The sequence below is a fragment of the Athalia rosae genome, chromosome 4, assembly GCF_917208135.1.
Source record: "Athalia rosae chromosome 4, iyAthRosa1.1, whole genome shotgun sequence".
NCBI lineage: Eukaryota > Metazoa > Arthropoda > Insecta > Hymenoptera > Athaliidae > Athalia > Athalia rosae.
In genome coordinates this window covers 6,300,314-6,323,263 of record NC_064029.1, presented here as the reverse complement: position 1 = coordinate 6,323,263, position 22,950 = coordinate 6,300,314, and the positions used below count along the sequence as shown (strand labels likewise).

Genomic DNA, 22,950 nt, shown 5'->3' with positions numbered 1-22,950 from the left:
GTCACTTAAGAACACCCGACTTACGTATACCCGAATTTACATCTCCTTCTTTTTATACATCATCTTCATACCCATCTATACTCTTTCAGAGGTGTACGATGGAGAATGATCATGCCGTTCGAATCGCAAATTCATCGAACAATTTGTGAATTTCCGATTACTTTCAATTCCCCCCGTACATCGTCAGGTGAAAGATGAATCTCTCGCGTTTACGATGACCAACGTGAGGAAAAAAAAAGGGAACAGAATAGCCTCGGTCATCGCGCGGTGGTCGAGATATAATGCGAGGGGCAGTTTTACATGAGTATAGAGGCGATAGTCATTATGTATCAATCAAAAGTTATAGGAGTTCGAAGGGCCGAGGGCATTTATGAAAACGTCAGAACGTCAGAGAGAATGAATCAGCTTCTACAATGCCCCCGTGCGGGGGGTGCGAAGGGGGTCACAATAGAGCGCAGTTTAGCGTTGGTACGGAGTGAATCCATATCCCGGAGGCAAAGCAGCGGATCTATCGCATAGGTATACCGTATACCTACCCACCTAACTACCGAGGCCCGCGTATAAAGCATTGCCACGCGGACAAAGGAGAGAGAAGGCTTATAATACCGGCGTCGATATAATATGAAGTCTAAAAATCAAAACACATTAATCTCAGACACGTGCCAAGGATCGCACGACGGCTTTACGTTTTACTCTCATAACATTCGGGTACGGCGATGTGCCCCGAGCGACCGCCGAATCGACCAGATTTGCCCCATGAATTTTCCTCCTTTTGTTTTATCGAAAAAATCATTCAACGAGGTGAAGTTTTCACCGGTACGATAGAGTCCCTGCGATTGTTTTACCCTTAGATATGGAAAGAAAAAAAAAAAAAATATACGTTTCGATCATTAACGCTACGTACGATTTATGAAAGATTGAGAATGGATTTCAGCTACATTCGCGTGAGTCGTTTTGATGGATGAATGACTCTGGAAATAAGGATAATTTCGCGATCATCAATAACAAATACAAAGAACTGATAGTGACGGATGATTCAACGGGGTCTTTTTCATCCGTGGCGATGGAATACGTGTGTACGGGTCCCCGACCCACACCACCCCGATAGAGTCCGAGTAAAAACGTGTAGCATTGTGTACGGTCCTTCCGTATCTATTCAACTATCTATAAATTCTATATCTGTACGGCCGTATACTTTATTCCGTAATTCCACGTGGGGATTCTCCTACCCTACGAAACCGATGCTCTCCCCCTTCCCCCTTCCCCCTTCCCCCTTCCCCTTTCATCCCCCTTCCCGACAGCATCCACGTGTCAAAGGGAGGTATTTAGCACCGAGGGTCAATTTACCGGGGTGTGATTCCAGGCCAACGTAACCCGGGACTGGAATAGGGTGGGCAGCCAATGATCGAGGGGAGAAAGATGAATTTCCGAGAGCCACCGGTCGCCGCGGGGTCTCCTCATGATCGTCCTATCATCATTATCGTCCTATAATTGTATTTTATTTCAATAAAAAAATTATCCCCGAATAAAATCGCCAGTTTTATCGTCGATCCGGTGATTCATTCTCTGACCGGAAGATCGCTCACAATTTTCAGATCCTGCCTTGATCCAGAGAAAAGAAAGAAGAAAAAGAAGAAGTATGAAGTATGTATATACATCGCCGAGGCGTAGGAGGCCGGAATGAATTAAAAATAAGGACAAATGTCGAAGAGATGAAAAATTGACGTGACCCTTAATAAAGTTGGAGAGTTAACACTCACTTGACTAATTGTTGAGAGGAGTCGGATGGGATAATGAATAAAAGATAAGAGAAAAATATTAATAATCGACCAATTAATAACACAAGGGAATCGTGTTCACCTACCACACGTACACCGTGTACAAGTAAACGTGTACGGGTAGCGCACCGTACCCGATGGGTTATGATACTCGAGGTAACAGAGGCGCCGTTCGAGCAGAACGAGCCCGTCGTAAATCTAGCGACGTCTCTTCTTTCGGAATAATTAACACATTCTACGCGCGGGCATCATCTTCTTTTCTACCACGTAAATCAACACTCGTGGAATATAATCATAGTGGCCATAGTTCTACCTCGGGGTAAAAAAGACTTCACACCTTCCACCGTCGCATAACCAGCGTTATTCCGGAATATCTACAACCATCTTCTCCTCGGCTTGATTCTTCGTTTAATCGTCCACGAAATTCCTGGTGACTTTACTCAGGAATTTTTGTACGAATATTCGGGGTCCGGGGTGGTGGAGAAAAATGAACGAAGTCGTAAGGATACGTTATCGAGTCGGTTACCCGCTAGAATTTCGGTGCAGCTGGTCGTTGACGAAAAACCGAACGGACCCACGGCGTAACTAGCTTTCGAATACCGTACAGTTTGTACAGAGACAGAGAGTTTCGGAAGGGTTCGCATGAATCTGGGGTTAGTTTTATGCCACGGGTGTCACGCTTAATCCTCGTCTATTGTAGGGAGCACCCCTTTAAGCGTGCACTCCTACGATACCCTCGGCTAGTCTAGCTTACACTACGGAGCAAGGTTATACCCCGAGGCAGCTCTTTCCATCGGGGTTGGTAAAAATCATCCGAATACGCGTACCGGAATCACGTATAACTTTGCGCTACGTACGGGGTTTTAAAAATTTTGTTATTTTCGACTTGGTTAGCGTTATTTTCGCGCGTTATTTGGTCGGGGGCAAAACTCTGGCAACTTTAAAAGGCGGAACCGGGTTCTTATCAGAAGGGATTTTGGTAATTTCTGAAACGCGATGCCGCCAGATAACGCATAAAGATAATTAATAATTAAGATCTTTGGGGCGTGTGCGTCCCCACGCGACGTGCGAGGGGTAGGCGTATATATATAATGGCAATTTACGTCTCCCGGGAGGCGAGATAACTTCATATCTACTACTAATAATTTATTTTACGAATGGGAACGCCATTATATTCAATTATATATATATATATATCTATACATATATATATACCTATTATAGAGGAACTTTCACTCGTACAATTCTACCGGCAAACTCCGCAAGGACGCGATCTATAAAGTTACAGATCGTAATTTCGTAATTTTATACCTCCGCGCGACACGACTACGGGAACATCGCGCCCTACTATGTACGTAAGTTATCGAACTGGATCGAAAAATTCCTCACGAATTTCAAATTCCGTTTCTCAACCAAGATTCCTTACCCTTTCGCTAACAACGGCTTCGAGGACATTTCCTTCGCCAAAACTCGTCCAATCGTACGCCGTCATCGTGTTTTTTTCTTCGCGAGTATTTTTTCCACCTGCAAAAAAATATACAATCGTTACGGAGTTTGGTCACCGGTACGTAGCGTCACTAGCCAACTTCGTTGGTATGACGTTCGTTTCGCAAACGAAGCAAACAAGGGGTGCTTTACCGCATTCTATTCAGGATACTACACATGAAATGCCCGCGGGCCACAAGTGTGCCGAGTGAGTATAATGCGCTCGTGGTATGAATGCGTGCGTGCGTGTAACGTACGTTATATTACCCGTATGTGTCTGTAACTAATCATTGTCAATGCAGAAATCAGCGGCAGTCGTCAGTCAACGTTTGAAGGTAGACCAAATCCGGGTTTGACTGGCTGTCCTAACTGTCCGCGAGACAAAGCGACTACCAGACGTATACATTCGACGCGTAAGCATTCCGCCGCCGCTTTTGCTGCTGCGCCAGCAGCAAACAAATATGATTCCGATATCCGTCCTCAATAGGTTCCGGAGAACAACGAATTTCCCACACACGTGGTACACCCGTCGCGATCGAGAGAATTGATATTCCGAGTGTCTCCTTTTTCTTTTCTTCGGTTCTCGATGGGCGCAGCTCGATTTTCCGACGTCGCGGATCGGGTGCGCGTTTCGCATCGAGGGAGTAAATTATTCGTATCCGGTAAATGTTAGGTAGGCTCGGATAGTCCCGTGTAATACGATCTTCGTGGGAGTCCACAGTCCGCAGGCTAATCCTTACAGCTTCATCTTCCGTCTATCTGCAGCTTCCCAAATCTCTGCCGCTCGAGTCCTAATGCTCCTCGCAACGACATTTGTATCCTATATACATATTCCTGCGTCCGTGCGGTGACGTCTCTATAAATTCACAGATTAGGCCCATTACTCAAATGGCGGAATACGACGCGTGTATCGTAGACACGGGGTGAACGGAGGGAAAAATAATGATCACGCCTCGCTCGAAATACCCAATGAAAATTAAGCGCCTCGACGATTCCTGGCGAAAAAATTATGCGTGCGTCTCATTTTTGTAATAAAATTGCCTTTCTCTCGACTACGCTATTCGCACAGACGTACACCTGTTGGATATTTTTCTCAACGGGACATCTGATATGTACATTGACACCGGGGGAATAAATTCAAGAACCGAATTGCCAACAATATCCGATCGAGGATAAGATCGCGCTGATAATTTCAAAGTTACTTTTTTTCACCGGTCATTTTTTCCTGTTTCCCGTACGAGCGAAGGTGTAGGTGTAGATGTCGAAGTAACGTTTTAAAAATCTTCTGAAACGTCTGCACGTGTGTAAAAATTACGTAGGTAGGTGGGCTACGGATGTTGTGTTAGGTACATAATGTAGGAATGTACGGCAGGTCTCGTATGTCACTACACGCTGACCCCTCGACTTTGCATACTTCGATTGTAATTAATCTTCCGAGCTCGTGTTCGACGGAAGGGCATGCCGCGATTTGCATTTTTTAAATTATTCTCGTGACTCGAACCGCGAAATGTTGTCCGAATATATATGTGTATACCTGTACGTGCGATACCGTGTCTATAGCCACGAGCACTTTTGCGACTCACCTACACGTGGTACTTCAGAGAAAAAAAAAAAAAAACTGAAATAAAATAATAAAACGCGAAAACATCGAATCCAGTTTACAACGAATCCCGACCACGGGACGTGTAGACTCACGCTGACTTACTCATCAAAATATCGTGTACGGCTAATTCTATAATAAATCCCACTGCGATTTCGAAGTCGAAAAATGAAAAATGACGTTCTTGATAATCGAAATTTGAATCCCAGCGAAATTTTGAAACTTCGGAACAGCCGTAACATGGAGCTACTGAATGACGATGACGATAACCTGCGAAAATTCATTTGTACAATTGTTATTTCAAAGAATTAAATTCGGTTCAGTTCTTGGCTAACAATTCGCCGATATGTAAGTAACAAACTGACGGTTGGCGTACGTTCGATTACGTTACGGTGGTGTGGCGATGCAGTTCGGCTATACGTATATAGCGTCAAAGAATCACCATTTTAATCTTGTCAGCATCCGTGAAGGGCGGAACGCACGTGGGCCTCCTCTGTTTGCTTGAAAAGTATTAAACTTTGGATAACCCGCTCCGCATAAATTTCAATGGCAAACTTACGTTGTGAAGTGTGCATCCGTACATAGAGGTATATTGTGCACACATTCGCCCATCGTATAAAATCTGGACCATCTTTAGAGAATTTTTATCGTTCATTTATATTTCTTTCCTCCAAACCCAAACCTTCGCTTTTTTCTCTTCCACCTCGTTCCGATCCCACGAGTAAAAATCCGATGCTAAAAAATTAGGCATTTCATCATTTTTCTGTCTTTTTGAAAAACTTGTACTCCGTCTACCGGGTGCGCTATGCGGTACGGATTCCATTGAGGCGGAGGTGGTGGTTGACAATGGGCATCGAAGGATAGAGACCGATACGTAGGGCCGACCCATTGTCGGTGTACCGTGTAGTTTGTGCCGGACCCTAAAATCGGGTTGTTCTTTTAGCACGCGCGTCCCTTTGTGCTGACATAAATATCGCTTATGCCGGCATTGCGCCGGTGTTTTGCCAACCTCCGTATCGTTCGTTCGGGACTACGACGACGCTTGTCCTGTGTACCCGGCAAACACGAGTCACGTGTCCTTTCCCCCGTCCCTGCACACCCTTATTTCTCCCTCGCACACCACCCTCCTCCGTTCCTCGTCCCCCCGGATCGCTCCCTCTGCCTCAGCTTTTGACTCCCCGGTGCTCACGGCATAACGGGGTACAGGTTTTAACGTGCGCGAGACGAAGAGAGAGAGCCGAGGACTTTTACATCCCCTGGCAAACGCACCCGTTTCCATGTACGTACACCTATATATATGTATATATATATAGATAGGAACAAAAACCGAACCACTGTGAAACCCCGCGGTGCATTTGGAACCACCCTCCGCGCGTTATACGCGGTGCCGCCACTATATTCCTGCATGTGTGCTATCTCGGTGACATCGAAAAGCAAACGTGGATCCGGACCGGTCGGAAACTGCCCGGGTGCCAAGATCGCAAACACACGTGTGTTAACTATTTATTTCGATTATTTACTTTTCAAGCTCTATAAAACTACTATACGTCTGGCAGATATGACGTTTATACTGATACGGATTGCGCCGCACCCGCTCAACCGTACCTTATCTCACCGTTGACGTTCGCACTTTGGATGAGCAGGGGTAGAAATGCGATCCGATCCGATCCTTCTTCTTCTTTTTTTTTTTCAGAAATTTCTCCCGGACGAATATTTCTGGAATCTTTGTAGAAAGAAAAAAGTTTCTCCAAATATCGTTGAAAGTGACAAATGTAACCCTCTCGAGTCGAGGCCCTTAGGAAACTGGGTGACAAAATCGTCCGTGACGAAGAGGATTTCGAGCGCACGGGCCATTACCTTCGATATATTTGGCGGTTCGTCCTTCGCCTCGTCAAACCGAATCCCAGGGACTCAGCGTCGAAGGAAGCGACCGGGTATTTCGGCGATATATAGGAGGTAGGTAGGGAGAGAGGGAGGGAGTTTGTTCACCCTTTCCACGGTCTTCCAAAAATGAAAACTGTATTGTTGGGCAGCGGGAGCGGCGGACGGACGGGCGGGCGAGGGGTGGATCGCATTATATTCGCGTTAACGTCATAGGTGCCTACGCCGCCTCCGTTCCCTCACCGCCGCCGCCGCCGCCGCCGCCGCCACCGCCATGGTCAATGTTCAATGCCTGAATGCCCGAGTGCTCGTGGTCCATCAATAACTTCTGACAGGCGAGCCAACGCCGGCGTCGCGGCGGCACAAACCCGCGTAAACACCCATTGATGAGTCGGCAATAGATACCACCTTACATTCACTTTCCCCCCCCCCCCCCCCCTCACACTCCCGGTCCTCTACCGACGCTCTTCGAATTATTCCTCCGTAAAGTCGGGCGCTTCTTTTTTACTCTAAAAAACGAGCTGTACAACGCTCGTGCGAAATATATAACGTCGCGATTACGCGAGCCGGCTCGCTCCGGAGGGTTGTAAATATTCGTTAAGAGTAATCCTTGCAGCCAAAGTGTTATACGTGCCGAGGGACTTAGCGACTCCGCGTATAAAGAATAGATCGCGTGTGCGGGACGCGCGTTCTCGCCGCGTGGGCGGCGGATCTAATTTCGAGGATAAATTAAAGGAGTCGAATCGCGTGTGGGTATACGTTAGTTTTCACGAAGGAGGAAGGAAGGCAACAGTTGCCGCCCGGAGGAGTTCGGTCGAGATCAATCCATTCGCCGTTCGTTCGATCCTCGGAAGACCTTCGAAGCGGTATAACCGAGGAAGGAAATAAGAAGGAAGGCTCTCTCTTCTGCGGTCTTCGAGACGAGTCGGTGAGCTTGCGATGGAGGCACACCCCGCCGACCCATACGTGATGGATGAAGATTGATGCTGCGAATATGTACACTGCAACACGCGCTCCGAGACTTCGTATTATCCTCGAAGTTCCTCCCACTTCCTACCGCAACATCGTCTTTCTAATATTATCCTTTATGGTTTATCCTTTACCGCTTAATATACTTCGATATTTCGTTCTGCCGCGTGCGTAAAAAAAGAGAGAGAAAAAAAAAAAAAATAATCGCACGGACGGCGCCCGCGAGCCTCGACTCGCTGTAATTTCGTAATCGAGCGAACGAAGAAAGAACCCCCCTCCCCCCCCCCCCCCCCCGACTTTTCCTTTTTCCAATCCATTTTTCAAACCCGTAAAAACGAAACGAGGAAAAAAAAGAACATTCGATCAAGTAATTCTTGATCATTTCATACTTTCCAATAGATTCCCTCCTTTTTTTTTTTTTCTTTCAGCAGTCACTTTTGGGAACGTTTTTCTCCGCGTGATACGCAGGCAGTTGGGGGTGGTTATGGGTTCTCTCTTCTGGCATATTGATGTAAAAAGCTATCTACACTGTTGTGAAAAAAGGTGAATAAATTGGCAAACTTTTTTTTCATTGTACTGGGGGATTCGGACTCGCGGGTACCCGAAGGGAAGGCGGGGGCTAGGGATCTTCCACCATAAACCCCATGCACGAAGCAATATATCAGAAAGTTTCACCCTGCAACCGAACCGTCCGGTTTGAAATCAACTTGGGAAATATGTCCAGGGTATATGGTGACGGAAAAGTGGATATATTATGTCATTTCTTCAGAATTGTTTTCCTTTCTTTTTTTTTTTGTTCTGCTTCTTCTCACATCCCTACACTTTTGTATTTATATATCTTCAGTGACTTAAATCTGCCACCTCGAGACGTCATTGATTTATAGATGTGAGAAAAAAAAACGTCGATTACAATGAGACCTGGAAGATCCGATGAGCGAGTTTACCTAATTATCTAAACTGCGTGACTCTGATTTGTGGTTGAATTCTATTAAAAGAAAATGTACCGTATACGTAACGTAAATTGCACTTGTCACGCGGACGCTGCTTTTATTATTTGATCTGGTCTTTGAAACTGGGCGCATAAATTATCCGATTATCGTAGATCAATCTCATCACAGTTATGGCTAGTTAACCTGAATTTCTTCACCGAGAAGCTTCGGGAGAATTTATGAGAACGGTTGAAAAAAAAATATATGTTTTCTCGATTCGTTTTGCATATCAACGATCTTATCAATCTACCGAGAAACTGTTCGTGTTTCGGGTGTAGTCGAGCGAAGGATTATCAATTGTTAGCAAATTATGATAATTTCACTCGTGAAATTTATAGGTCAGATGATCCAGTTTTTTTCAGTGCCAAAATACCGAAAATTTAATCGCATTTTAATACCTTCGTGCATTTGGAATGAAACGAAGAGTGTCGGAGATAAGAATCGTGAAATATCGTCGGCGTGTGTCATTAAAAAGACGAAAAAATTCGCATCATTCATAACGCATCGGAAATTCACTATAGTCATGATCTTAATTCATAAGTTCACGGTCTCGTGGTTGGTCATTAATTACTCACAAAGCCGTAAAAATCCGCAAACGTCTACGACTCGAGTCTAGGAACCGCGAGGCATTCTTCGAAAATCCATCGGATTTTTTGATACCAGAAATAAAATTTCGACGTTTTTCCCAATCCATTTTTGTTTCCCGTAAAGCGATTGGTTTCGAAAATCGATTTCGAAGGCCCGCGAAAAAAATAAAATGAATTTAGTGAACGTACAACGGTACGGTAACGAAATAATCCCGTCTCACCAGTAAAAGTAGGCAATCATTAATTTCCGAACAATAAAGCACACACGCCTGGTCCAGCGGGAGCGGCGTGAGATCGTGCGACGTTTCAAACTGTCAAGACACGCCCACGCGAGTTTGTACACGGAGGAAAGAATGAAAGAATAAATGCTTTTTCGTGTACGATACACAGCGACCGGTGTTTGCCTTTGGTGTATTTGGAAGAGGGAATTTCACCCCCTCGCCCCTCCCGCGCTCCCGTCCGCCCGCGTTCTCCCCGCGCCCTTATAGATGGCAATTGATGACGTCGGAGTCACTTGGAACGATTGTAGCGGGCACGTGTCTGAGCAAAGCCCCACGCCCCTCGCGCCCGGTTCTCCCGATACACAAAATTAATTGATACCACGTGATCGGGCATTGCGCAAGGGTTAAATCAGGCCCGACCTCGTACCCACGTACGTGTAAGCACCGTGGCAATTCTACGACCGAGTTTTATCATCCGTATCCGTATTGACGTGAGCGTATACACACGCTGCACCCATAGGTGCGTACACATTTTCGAACGGTTAAAATCCCACGTGTTTTAAATAAAGACCTGTGCAGCAGCCACGATGTGGGATTTTACTTCGGGTTAATTGTTCGCACACACGATTTCAATGGCCGATCTATATTCATTCGTCATTTTTACGCGCGAATGATTTTAATCTGAGAAAACAAGCGATAGTCACGACAAAAGTCGCGTGGAGCCATACGACTGCATTTCCTATACTAATGCGTTTAATGGTATTTTCAAATGTTTTATCACGTTTTGATCGTGGTTCTTTGTACACGTTGTACACGTTGTACACGCGGTTCGCATCGCGTACACGCATATAGTATAGGTACACGAAGAAGTTCCGGGTTTGGTTGTACCGAAAGTTTCATGGAGATTAATTGACTAGAGTGAGTAGATTCGTTAATCACCGACCACGACGACTGCCTGTCCTTAAAATTGATGGCCTGTTTTTACCAGTCTTCTTCTTACTTTATTTATTTACTCATTTTCTACGTTTTTTTTTTTTCTCTTTTTTCATCTTTATTCACTCATCCAGCTATTTCTCCCCCTCGTGCACCATAGCCGTCGTATATTCGCTTTTTCGACACAAGAGAGATTTCAATCAGTGGCAGTGGTTAATAGTTAATTTGTAGTGAACCTGTGTCACATGGATACAGAGTCATCTTTTTTCGTCTGAAGACGGTAATTAATCTACACGGTATTTGACTCCAGATCTCCGTGGAGCTGTAGAGAAGGTAGCGAGGAATAAAAAAAAAAAAATGAAAATAACAAAAAGCACGGAAGGAATCGAAAGACGCAAAATTTTGCTCCTAACCAGCGACTCCGACCACCGTGATTCGTGATATGGCGTAAATTTAATTGAAAAGATCGAGTTAAGCTACCTTGGTAGCTCTTAGACGTTGTCTATCAAAGTTTTATGAATATTTTATTCCTATGCGATATACCTGGTTGTACGTAGACATAAAATTTTCAATTAACGGTGATTCGTGGACACGCAGGTAGCATGAACGAGGTAAATATCCGTAGATATCCGGGGGTACGAGGTGTACGAAAAATTTGACGCACGAAAGAACGAATGGAAAAAAGATGAGGTAAAATAAGAAATATGTACATACGGCGATAAAAAGGTAATCTGAAGAAAAAAAAATAAAAAAATGGTAAAATTCAAGATGGCGATGAGAACGTCAAAACTAATCATGACGGAACGTCGACTCGTTACATATTCAGTGGACGCTGGGATTATCATAGCACTCCTTTGATAAGTCGGGCGATCCTCCGCCTCCCGCTGCACCGTGAAACTCCACGGCCGTGTTCCTCTCCGGCGTAGCGGTGTGCAGGAAGTTCAAAATATAAAACTTCAGAAATCTCCCCCTCATTCATCTCAGCTCTTCGCGTACCTAACTCCGTGATGTACAGTGTTACATGTACACGCCTGACACGGACGCACGGCTACACATGTATCGTCGTTGTGTATCCCTGACGGCGAGCCGTTTCTGTTCCCCATTTGAGTTGATCGCGAGTGTTGACTCGTCGTGCGATGAATAAAAACGTTTGAAGTATCGCTAGGTGCAAATTAACGTATAATTGTCAAACGTAATGAACTCGACCGGAGGTTCGCACGAGCGGGGCGAATGTCGGAAAGGGTCTATCGCCCCCCCTCCCCCCCTCGTACCCACCCGCGACTCCCGCCGGCCAGGGGAACTTTGATTATTTTTATAATAACTTCAGACTCCGTACCCTTCGAGGCACCAGATGCTGGCCATCGTCTTACTTTTAGTTACTTCAACTTCTCTGCATGTAGTTTGCATTCATTACATTTTCAACCATCCCCGACCGATGTACCCGCATCTTCGCCCCTTTTTTCCCTGTTTTTTCTTTTCTCATACTCCCTCTTCGATCTTACGATTTGAAAAAATCGTATATCGTAGAAAATTTTGGAAATTCTTGAATGAATTCCTGATTATATTTTCAGCAAATTTTAGAAAATGGTCGACTTTCAAACTCGTCGAAGGTTCATCGGATCTGCATTTTTGAAAGTAAAATTTCGAGAATTTGTTCCAACGAAATGATATCAATCCATATTTGTCGTTTTTTTTTTCATTTCCCTAACCAGTCTTAACCGTTGTTAAACCGAGCCTTATGCAAAAGAGGTAAAGTTTCTCCAGAAGACCTTTTGGTTTCCGTGCAATCTCAATCGAAATTCTTTCTTTTTTTTTTTCTCGTGGTTTTATCTATTTTTATCATCCTCCACGTACGCGTTCCATATAACGTCGCCATGGAATAATACGGCCGTTGCACTTTATCTCTATAAATGCCAAAAGTTGAATCATTCATGAGGTGTGATGGAGTTTACAAGTTATATAGAAATATACGGCTACCGCAACAGGAAACGGTGTATTTATTTAATCGTTACTTCGTATACCTCATCGTTTCATGGGACGACGTTACGGAGGTGTAACGATTAATTTTATCCGCAATGACCGAACGTCTCCGGCAATCGCCGTGCCACGTGGTTATCGAGCTTCGTACGGATTGACGACGAAAATGATTATTAATAACGCAACTTGCGCACGTTATATATTACCGGATATTCCCTGCGGTATGGATGTAGATATATAAAAAACGTGCTCTCTCATCTCAAGACACCTAAATTACTCGCCAATTTTTTTTTCAACACACCGACGCCAACGTTGGACGAAAAAACACGGGGCATTCGCTTCGTTCGGACATGGATAAAGTTTCTTCGTAAGTTTTATTTATTTTTCTCTCTTATTTTTTTGTTTTTTGTCGGCCTGTCCTAGAAATGGGAACGAAATACCGCGCGCGTCGCATTCGTCGAAAGCGGGAGCGTTCGTCGCGGTCTGGGTCTTCAAATTCGATGTCTCTAGCGCCTACTCCGTATACGATATAACCGCGTACGAGGAGCAGCGATCACATCTACGGACCCTCCTCTTGCGACACTGCAGTACGAGTGCTTAAGCGGTTGACAAATCGACGAGGCGACACACGATTTTTCTCACGAATCTTTTCACTCGAAATAAAGAAAAGTATAAAAGTCTCGAATATACCAGCTTGGCAAAGGTATCCTCTTCTTGTTTTATTCGTTTTGTTTTTTCTTTCTTCTCACAAACTACCGGTACACATGTTTTTCGTGCACGGATCACGCGATCCATCTTTTTTACCTCGTTTCAAGTTTATATTAGGAAACAGACATACGCGGTTGATACACTTTGATTTAATTTACAATCGGAACGGGAATTGTACGTCCAAGTTTTTCAAGTTTTCTCTTTCCACGATTTTTTTACTCTCTTTCCCCGACGCGTTTACCGCGGGGGATTTGTGTCTCAGTCGTACGAGCAAAGCGGCAAGCGCCGCATTAATCTGCATATTCAACGAATCTTTAAGCAAATACGTATAGCGTCGGTATAGGTATAGGAATCTTAAGCCTGGACCTTTAACGCAATATAGTTGCAAGTGCGAGCGGCTTAATTGAGTTCCGTTTGTCTACCGTTTCCATTCCTTTGCCGCTTCTCTCGTTCGCGATACTCCGCTTTATTCAAATTTACTTTCATATTGCGCTTCGCACACGGGATCTTCGCGGCTGTCTACCAATTTTACGGTGGATACACTCTTGCGTCTCGTGCCCACCGAGTTTTTTTTTTTTTTTTTTTTTCTTCCCTCGTCTTTCGCGTCGCAGGGTGCGCGCTGGATGGAAGGAAGGTACGGCGTAAATCGCGAGTTGTCGGTACCCAGCTGATCGAGGCGTTGAAAACGTGACAGATTGGAAAACCGCATTTAATCAGATGTCCCTAAAGCCGCCGTGGCCGAGGCACGGCTATTAACTAATGTCTCCCTCGTAGAAACGACATACGTGTTCATGGGGCTTCCCCTGCTACGGTTGCCAGCTACGGAGGTACGCTGCTATACCGCTACAGTGTGTACACCGCGTCGTACAACGGGGGAAAACGAACGACCGTGTGTAGCTACGATATTTAAGCCCTGATATATCGCTCGCCGACACTCCCAACTTCTGTCGCGGCGTTTTCTATCGCTTTTTTGTTCGAACCTCGGCTGACCATATGTCCTGCACCAGAGCAGATTTTCAGAGGCAACTATTGTGCGGTGGAAAAAGAGAGAAGAAAATAAAAAAAATTACTCACGATACTTATCTACTCGGATTTTCCTCATCCGCTGATAGGATTTACCTTCACTTGCGTGTCCGCGCTTTTTTTTTTGTCTTTCGCCAAAATCCTCGACCAACAGCGTCGGATAAAAAAATGCGGAGGACACGGACGAATTTTGAAAAAAGAAACTAGTTTTCGTCATACCAGATCGAACGCAAATTTTAACAAGTAAAAGATGGGCTGTTTGGTCGGTCGAACGGGCGCCGATATCAGCCCTTCCGAATTTTCACCTCGCCCTCGTACCGCGCGAAGGGACCGTAGAGTCGGGACCCTCGGTTTCTCCGGCAGGAGTTCGCTTGCGTCGATTACAAGCGACGTAACAAATGATCCCACATGTTCGGATCTTGACTTTCGCGCCGCATTGCGTTATAAATACGGGGTAGAAAATATATATACACACATGCACGTCGCACTGCGATGTACGAAGCAATGGAAATCCCAGGGTCCCCTGTGCGCTCGCGGGGTGAACGTGAACACCACCTACACGAATGTCGTGTATATAAGTGAGACGCTACAGTTGGCGCGTGAATAAAACTATCAAAGTTAACTGCCGCCATGGGACCATTTTGCTCTTCAACGTACCGAAGTGCTCCTTCGTTCATTTGCTTCATAATTCCACGTTTACCTTATGTCCGCCGGGCGCTAATTTTGACGATAACGTGCACCGCGAATACGTAGTTTTTTCTAAAAATGAAACGAAAATACCGGAATCAATTTCAACGGATATCCGTGATCCCGGATGACTGGAGATTCAGCGGGTCGTGCGAAGAAAACCGAAAAAATATTTTCTCACGTCGAGAAAGCGAATTCTCAAGAGTCACGTTAGAATGAATGTCCCGTGACTTCTGGTTTCGTGCGAGAAGCTGTGAGAGGCGATAATTTTTCATTTTTTCAATTTTTCCAAATCGCCGAAAGAAAGTTTGACGGTGGGTCGTTCGGGCTCTGGAGTTTACTATATCACCGTGGTGGTCGACGCGGTTTGATGAAGACGAAGAGATTATTTTAGCTAGGCGGAGGTCGGGCAGTGCGGGGTAAACGCGTTTAGGCCTCAAGAGTATAAGCTGCAGTCGGGCAGTCGGGCGAGCAAGTAAGGAGGAAGGAACGGGAGACGGGAACAGGTGGTCGGAAAGTGAGTGGGCTCTTGTGTGAGGCTCTTGCCTTGATAAAAAGTAGCAATCAGTTAACCTTTTAAGCACGTCAAGATGGATTACTCCGGTGGCTTTGGCGGTGGCAGTCGAGCGCGTGAATGGATTCGAAACCAGGGTGGAGGCGCCATTTGTCGCAATCAGTTCCGGTCTTTTAGCGTCGCGTCGCCCGCAGCACCTCGACGCCAAGCATTGGTCACGTCGGTTTTGTACGATTTACATAAAGAACCGTACGAAACAGATACCTTGCTCTCACAAAAGAACGCACACCCCATTCCGGCGGTGCCGTTAAATTTCAATAATAACGCCGCGAGGAAAAGGAGAAGATACAAAAAAATAATCACAATAAAATATGAAAAAGGTCTACCGAGCGATAAGGAGAAAAGAAGAGAAAACTTCGGGTAGAAAAAAAAACATGGTACTCGAAAAATCTGTAAAAAACCGCATTCAGTATTTTCACGTGCGTTGTAGACGTGACTTCGTGATAGCTATTCGTACGGGACCTCGAGGTATAATGATGCGAGGACGAGCCGTTGACAGAGATCAATTTCAACGCTATCTGAGAATACGATCAAAATACTGGTCATAGATTACCTTTCGATTACTTTTATAAACGTCTGCCGAATTATTATTCAGTCCCGGAGGAGGGGATCGTTGGATCCCTTCCACGAAAATCAATCATTGAACGGATGTTCGCAATTTTTTATGCAATATATAGATCCGAACCGCTGGCAACAATTTCATCGACATCTGCATAATGTTCATAGCTACGGCATACGTATAAAATACTCGTACGACGACGTTGCAACCGATCGTCAGGAGATCACCGTCGATGCCACTCAAAATTACAATGTTCGGATAACTTTTTCTTCTTCTTTTTTTTTTTTTTTTTTTTCTCTTCTACCAACCGTTAATTGAGTTTCGATATAATTGATTAAATTTCATACCGACCACGCCTATGGCTACGCTGTATACTTTGACAATATCATCTACTTTTGTATACGGAATATAATCACAGCCCTCGGGCCCCTGAAATTTGATACATTTTTACCGAGGCGCGTTGTATAAGTGGACATGAGAACCGGTATCGAGATTTTCCTCATTTTCCGCGAGAAATAACATCTCGATTTTTTTTTTTCCTACAAACGTGCATCGCGAATTCGTGAACTTTGCGGAACTTTTCAAAGAAATGCAAGCTGAAAAATTTATCGCGTCTCAGCTGACTCCGCCGTTATAGGAGATGACTTTTGAAGACCGGGAAGGAGATTAAAGAAGAAGCAAAGCAGAAGCAGAAGCGGCAGCATTTGTTGATCCTGTGCGGATGCTTTTAGTTGATGAGCTTCGTGCTTTTCTATCGTCTCCTATCCTATCCAATCCCGATCCCATATCCTCTCTCGGAGCGAGCTGCTGTCCTGTCGTTCTCATCCATATGTAACAGAGTCGCCATGGTATTAATGACGGAGGCAGGGGATTCCCCGTTCTTTATCCTTCCGAGGTTCTCGAGTCGTGGGCCGGTTACGGGTTATTGCGGTTTTATTGTTGTCTTTTCATTATCTGATAAATATAATGGAATTGTTTATTCGCCGTTTGTCCGGTCGTTGCTGTACGCCGGCGAGGATTTCGTTATACCGGTGGAATTTGCGAGCTTGTTTGTTGCCGGCGAATCAGCAACGCGCTCAGATAACAGATGCGCCAATTTCGGTCAAACTCTGATTCGGAAATACATGAAAATCATGTTATTGACCCGGCGGACACTCAAAAAGTATTATTTCAACCCCGCGCGACGCTTTGATTGCCATCCAATTTCGTTTTCCGGTTATAACGTTCCTACGGAACCTAACTATAATCTGGATACGATTCCCAACGATTCGTTGCTTTCTTCTACTCGATCTTTTACCATAACCGGAGATAACCCTGATCCACTTTGACGGAGGTAAACGAATTTATAGAGGCAACGGCGTATCGCTTCGATTTTACAACCTTACCGTAGCTTAACGAATTCGTATAATGGATTAGCCCGAAAAGCTCTCGCTTCGTAAACCGAGTAAATCACTATAGCTCCTACGTACATCCGCGTCGCCGTTAAATGTACGTAGAGGTGCAATAATCGTTGGATATAAAAAGCGCGAATCGTACGTGTTATTCGTCGTCATTACGGGGACGGGAGCGTAACGAAATGCTAATCCGGAGTCAAAGATACGTCAAACTCTTAGAAAGTTGACTGGTATGAGATCATGGCCGTCTTACCGGAGAGTCCGAGTGATTGTCAACGCGGAGAAACCGGTTTTCAGTTTTTCGCTTCAACCACTTCTCCACGTCTCCGTAACCGCGGTTGCCGCTGGTGCTACCGCCACTTTTTTTTTTTTTCTTTTTTTTTTTTTTTACAAGCTTCCATTTATCTCCAGATACGACGGATGGCGTCAAGACGCCAGGGATAAGTTGCTCTCCCACTTTCCCCGATTTTTCCCAAAGCGTAGGTAATACATAGGAAGAACCGCGCGTATAGTCGCCTATACTATACCCTTCGCACTCTGTGCTCGGGGCTACTTTATTTCGCAGTAGTAATAAATCTATCCGTTCCCATAGATCTCCAACGGGGGTTAACCAAACCCGACTACATCCGAGTCGAACTAATCTATCCTGACCTAATATACGTTAGACGCCTAATACCTAATACACGTAATGTTCCGAACGACTACTTAACAAATTGCTACAAATTGTAGCCTCGCATTCAACCTTACGGAATCGGTGCGGTGAATCTGTGGCTGGTTTTCGCGGTGGACCACCCCGAGCCACATGGCGATCCCATATGTCCAGTCGCCCTTACCCCTCCCTCTAATACTAAGTGTCCACTGAAGTAGACAAATCTTGTACCCCGTACACCGACGCCGGATTCGCCCAGCGCCAAAATGGAAAAGAGAGAGAGAGAGAGATGGAGGGAGGGAGAGAGAAGGAGATAAAAAGGAATCGGGATGGTACGCCGCTGGAGTGTACAGCGTTTCATTTGGCCTGTAACCAACTTTTCGCCCCGTAACGTTTACACCCCCCGAGTCCCACGCGGTGATCGTATTAACAGGGAAACCACCCGCGTAGATATAACTCCAAGGGGTTGAATATATATACAGCCGTCTCCGTTTACGCTCGGCGAGATCGTTGCGACGGAAAAACGTTGTCTTCAATTATTCGGACGTTCTCCGTTTTTCGTTACACGTGTAAAAACGATACCATGCAATCATTTTTCCGGCATGAAAATCGGCATTTTTTTTTTTTTGTCCAGTCCCGCGGGCGCGGAGCAGTGAGAAGGAAACGGCATTAACCGGGAACGGACAATAATATTTCCGGTCGGGTTACGCAATCTCTATAATTTTCGCGTGCGGTCGTAGACGGTGGTTCGCCTTGTGGTTCGCGTTTCTAAAACGTAGACGGACGCGGTAGAGTGAGTCCCTCTGAAAATTAACGCCGCCGCAAATCAAGACGACAATGTGATTCATCAGTTAAATCCGCGTACGTAATCCTTTACGGTGGGAGAGATCGACCCCCGACGGCGGTTGTGTGTACGGTGCAGGGTAGAGAGAATTCTCTCTTTCCCTCCTTTCCCCCTTCGCTTTCTCGCCCCGTCCCGCTCCATCCCTCGCGCGTCTATCCGTACGTTCTTCTTCTTCATCTCCCTCGCACCCGCACAGGGATGAGAATTATAATCACAGTTGTGGTTAGCTGCAGGGGTAGGTATTTACCTACCACACACAGGACATGCGGACGCCAGCGTTAACCACGTGATATGGATGGGGGAGATGTAAATCTACGGCATTCAGAGGCACTGGCCAAGAAAATTGGCTGACAACATTTCGCACAATCCGAATTGGAGGCCGTTCACCGCCGCGTGGACTTTCAACCAATAGAACGGAATTTACCCTTCTCCTCGTCCTCCCGCTCCCCTCTTTCCCCCCCGTAAATCCCGAACAGGACTCTACACGTACCTCGGTTTACTCGATCCGGAGACCGCGCGAAAAGTAGGGAAAATTATGAAAATAGAAAATCAGTTCATTTCACTCCGAGTTTTCACTTCCCGAATATTTCCTTGTCTTTTTCCTTTTTTTTTGTTTCAACGGGTCCAAAGATATCCCGCGAAGGCGGAAGGTCTGGACAGAGATTTGGAGGAGGCTCGTCGGGAAAACGGTAATTATACGGCTCGTGCCCTAGGCAAAATAAATCCGAATTGATTGAATCATTGTCGGCGATGAATCGCGTTAAATACCCGTGAAATGAAGCCGGCACGCGATCTCTGATTGCCCTGACACGGGGCACTTCTTTTAAAGTACCATTATAGCCCCCAGACCCAGGCGGCAAGGCAACGTAGCCGAAGTGGCATTCTGAGGATGATTAATGACGTATTGACAGCTACGCCCGTGTCCGTTCCACTCGGCCAGGTGCTACGGGGTGCGCCCCCCGTGGACCGAGTCACAGATTTTACCACACCTTTGTCAAGGGACGAACATTCGTAAAAAAAACGAACCGTGTCCCCGGAGTTTTTTTTTTTCTTTTAAAAAACGATCCTCGTTGTTTCTATTTTCGGTTTCATCGAAACGAGGCGAGACGTAGAGTCGCAGTGTTCCGGATTTGGGAAACAATCGTACCCCGTCGTTGGTGAAATGGAAAAATATCGACGCTGGTCATACGCGCTTGGGGAAACTGACATCTGTACGCGCGCCCAGTGCGATTCATATAAGATTTCCTTCTGGAATGGTTTGCCGATAATAAATTTAATTAATTTTCTAAACGATTTGGCGAGTAGTTTTCCCCAACAATCAATTGCCGCGAACCGATGAATCATGGTTCACGGCGTGGTTAACCGTAAGTCCGGAATTAACTATTTCCCATTGCCGTACACACGGAGCGATCGTTCCGCCGGCTTATTAATTTCGCCAATATGATCGTTGCACTTACAGAGGGTGGCGCGGGGTTGTTGGGGGTGGTTTGTGCGCAGATGGCACATCATCCAGCTATGTTTGCCTCTCCTGCTGCTGCATCTACACCGCAGACTCGAACGATGCCTACGGTGCGAATTTTGTATTTGCTCTCAGAATTTGTGGCTTCCAAGTGATTGCAGCCTTTGACCCAAAATCGATCCCCCCCCCCCCCCTCCACCACCCCACCACCAGACATAAGGCTCCGGGTGTCAAAGTCTGTCTCCTCTGCCGAGTATCGGAAAACAACTCGACTCGACCCGAAGAATCGAACGCTCTCTCATTTTTCATAAAACCAGACAAAAAATACCTCGTCGAACGTTGCGGGATATTTTTAGAAATCGTCGCGACTCACACCCATCCACTGCAGCCGGGGGTTCGATTGTTCATCTTTACAATATACATTTTTATTTCATCTTTATCGATCGGTCGCCGTCGACTTATACGTGCGTCTTGCGTAAAGCTATACCGTACAGTGGATGTAGTACGGAGGATTACATTTACTTTTCCTTCCTTTTTTTTTTTTTTTTTTTTCTCGGTTCAATCTGCAAACAGGTAGAGCTCGGCTGAGAGAGAATGAAAGAGAAAGATTGGAGATGGTGCGGCGGGGGCGGGGGGGACGGGAGGGAAGAAAGATCTGGTGCTTTGGCCGAAGTCGGGACACGATCGCGGACCGTAGGAGAGTTCGTTGACGAGGTGAGGCGAGGGTAACGGCGAACCGCCTGCACAACCCACGGTCGCGAGAGTAGCGGCGGCAACGATATAGAAAACGAGGATGAGGACGAGCGAGGCAGAGAAGAGAAGAGAAGAGAAGAAAAAGGGAAGAGTGAAAAGGAGAGGAGAGGAGAGGAAAGGACGACCTCCCTCTCGACTTGCCGTCGACTCGTCGACTCGAACGCCCGCGATATCTCGACCAATCAAATCACGCCGGCGGCTCCGCCTTTTATCATTATTTTACTTGTTTTCCCTCTACTTCATCCCTATTGGATGACATTCTCTACTCGGATACGGCAAAAAAGGTACTCCGCAAGGACTCCATGCTTCTGCACAGGCTCAGCATCCTCCGATTCCCTCCGTGGCTCCACCTCGGCCAAGAATAACTCCGGGAGCCCGCTCCGGGTCCTTCGCACACCGGCAAATATCCTCCGGGTTCGCTCTCCTCCGCGGGGCGGTCGGGTGGCATTACCACCCAAAGTATCATTCCCGAGCGAAATATCCCAATGTCATCCGGGCGATACTTTCCCTCAGTTTCCAGCGATCGCGATTCTATAGCGAAAACCACCGGGTGGAAGACCCTCCCGAATGATCCCGCTGAAAAATAAGGGAATCATCGAATTCGTTTCTCACGACAATGAGAAGAAGCGACCCTAATGGACGAGGTCGAGGCCGAAGCGTCTTCTTCGCATACGGCCAGAAAAAAATCACGTCGGCGAATCGTGTGTAACTTTGGCGAAGAAGTTCTTTCGCCATTTGCCACTCTTATGTACGATAAAACTTCCGGCGGGTTACGAGTAAAAGAACAATAATCCCGGCCCGTACACAAAGGTAGCGAGAGACGGGTAGGGGGAAGAGGAGCCGCAGCCGATACGTGCAAGAAGTGAAATAAAAGACAATCGCGGTCCGTGTTGGCGTGTTGACATCGTCGGTGCGATCTCCCCCGGGGAGACCCGGACCTCGCGTGCCTCCCCCATGATTTCCTATGCCCCCTGCCCCGTCCCCGACTTCCTCGTCCGCGCTGCGTTTTACATTATCTTATATACGTATACCGTGCCTGCCCACCTCATCCGTTGCTCCGGCTCCGCCGGCGCGGTTCGCTCGCTCCACGATCGGAGGTAGGCAGGCGGCGATGCGAGCGAGGTCCCCATGCGATATACTCGGAGCCACCGCACACGATATACATACAATGAAACGCAATGCAAAGCGAAGAAGCAACGCGAAACCCCCTTGGCAGTCCTAATGCCTAACCGTCGCCGCGCGTAGGCGAAAAACGTGAACCGTTCCCGATGCGAGCGTTTCTCACTGACTCGCGATACCTTATGCTAAAATAATTCCAATGAAAATCTGGGACACCTCGCCGTGTACCTCGGCTCTATCCGCGCCTTTGAAATATATCCCGTACTATCGTAGGCATCTCGCCCAGGAAGTACCGCGAACTGAAATTTCAATGTTATCCGCGCCAAGTTCGCCGGTGGTGGAAAATATCGGTTGAAAGGGGAGCGCGAAAAAAGTTATCGGGAACGTTACAAGGTACGACCGTGTTTGTCGCCATTACCGAACCACCGTAGGCGAATATGTATGTACGTATGTAGGGTGGCGAGTTCTCGGTAATAAGCGTTACCGAGACCATTCGCCGTCCGCATCTCGTTCGAAACGACAGCGGAGATCGGTTGACCGGTTCAGTTTTGTCCGCGCGGATTTAGGGAGTACGTCGATTCGATCGGTTGAGGGCGAGCGACGCCTCGGCTCCGGTCATTTTTAGTGCTGAAGAAATTTCGGTTAAATGGAAACGCGCGATGCGGTAACTCGTGACGGTGAGAGAGACGAGCGGCGTTCGACGGTAGACGGTTACCGAGCCAGACAACACTTTCCCCGTCATCGTCGATGTTGGCTCGAAT

General features: G+C 46.4%; 1 protein-coding gene across 13 annotated transcripts in view; it reads right to left on the bottom strand.

Annotated features, from left to right (window-relative positions):
- LOC105692637 (protein downstream neighbor of son homolog) overlaps positions 1-22,950 on the bottom strand; it is a 159,023-nt gene that overhangs the window by 43,045 nt on the left and 93,028 nt on the right. For 9 of the 13 annotated variants that reach the window (XM_048653893.1, XM_048653894.1, XM_048653901.1 and 6 more), the window contains one exon: positions 3,205-3,302. The exons of the other annotated variants lie outside the window; for them this stretch is intronic. The gene's annotated coding sequence lies outside the window, so the exon portion shown is untranslated. Of the gene's footprint in view, positions 1-3,204; positions 3,303-22,950 lie in introns of those variants that run through there. 13 annotated transcript variants of the gene reach the window in all.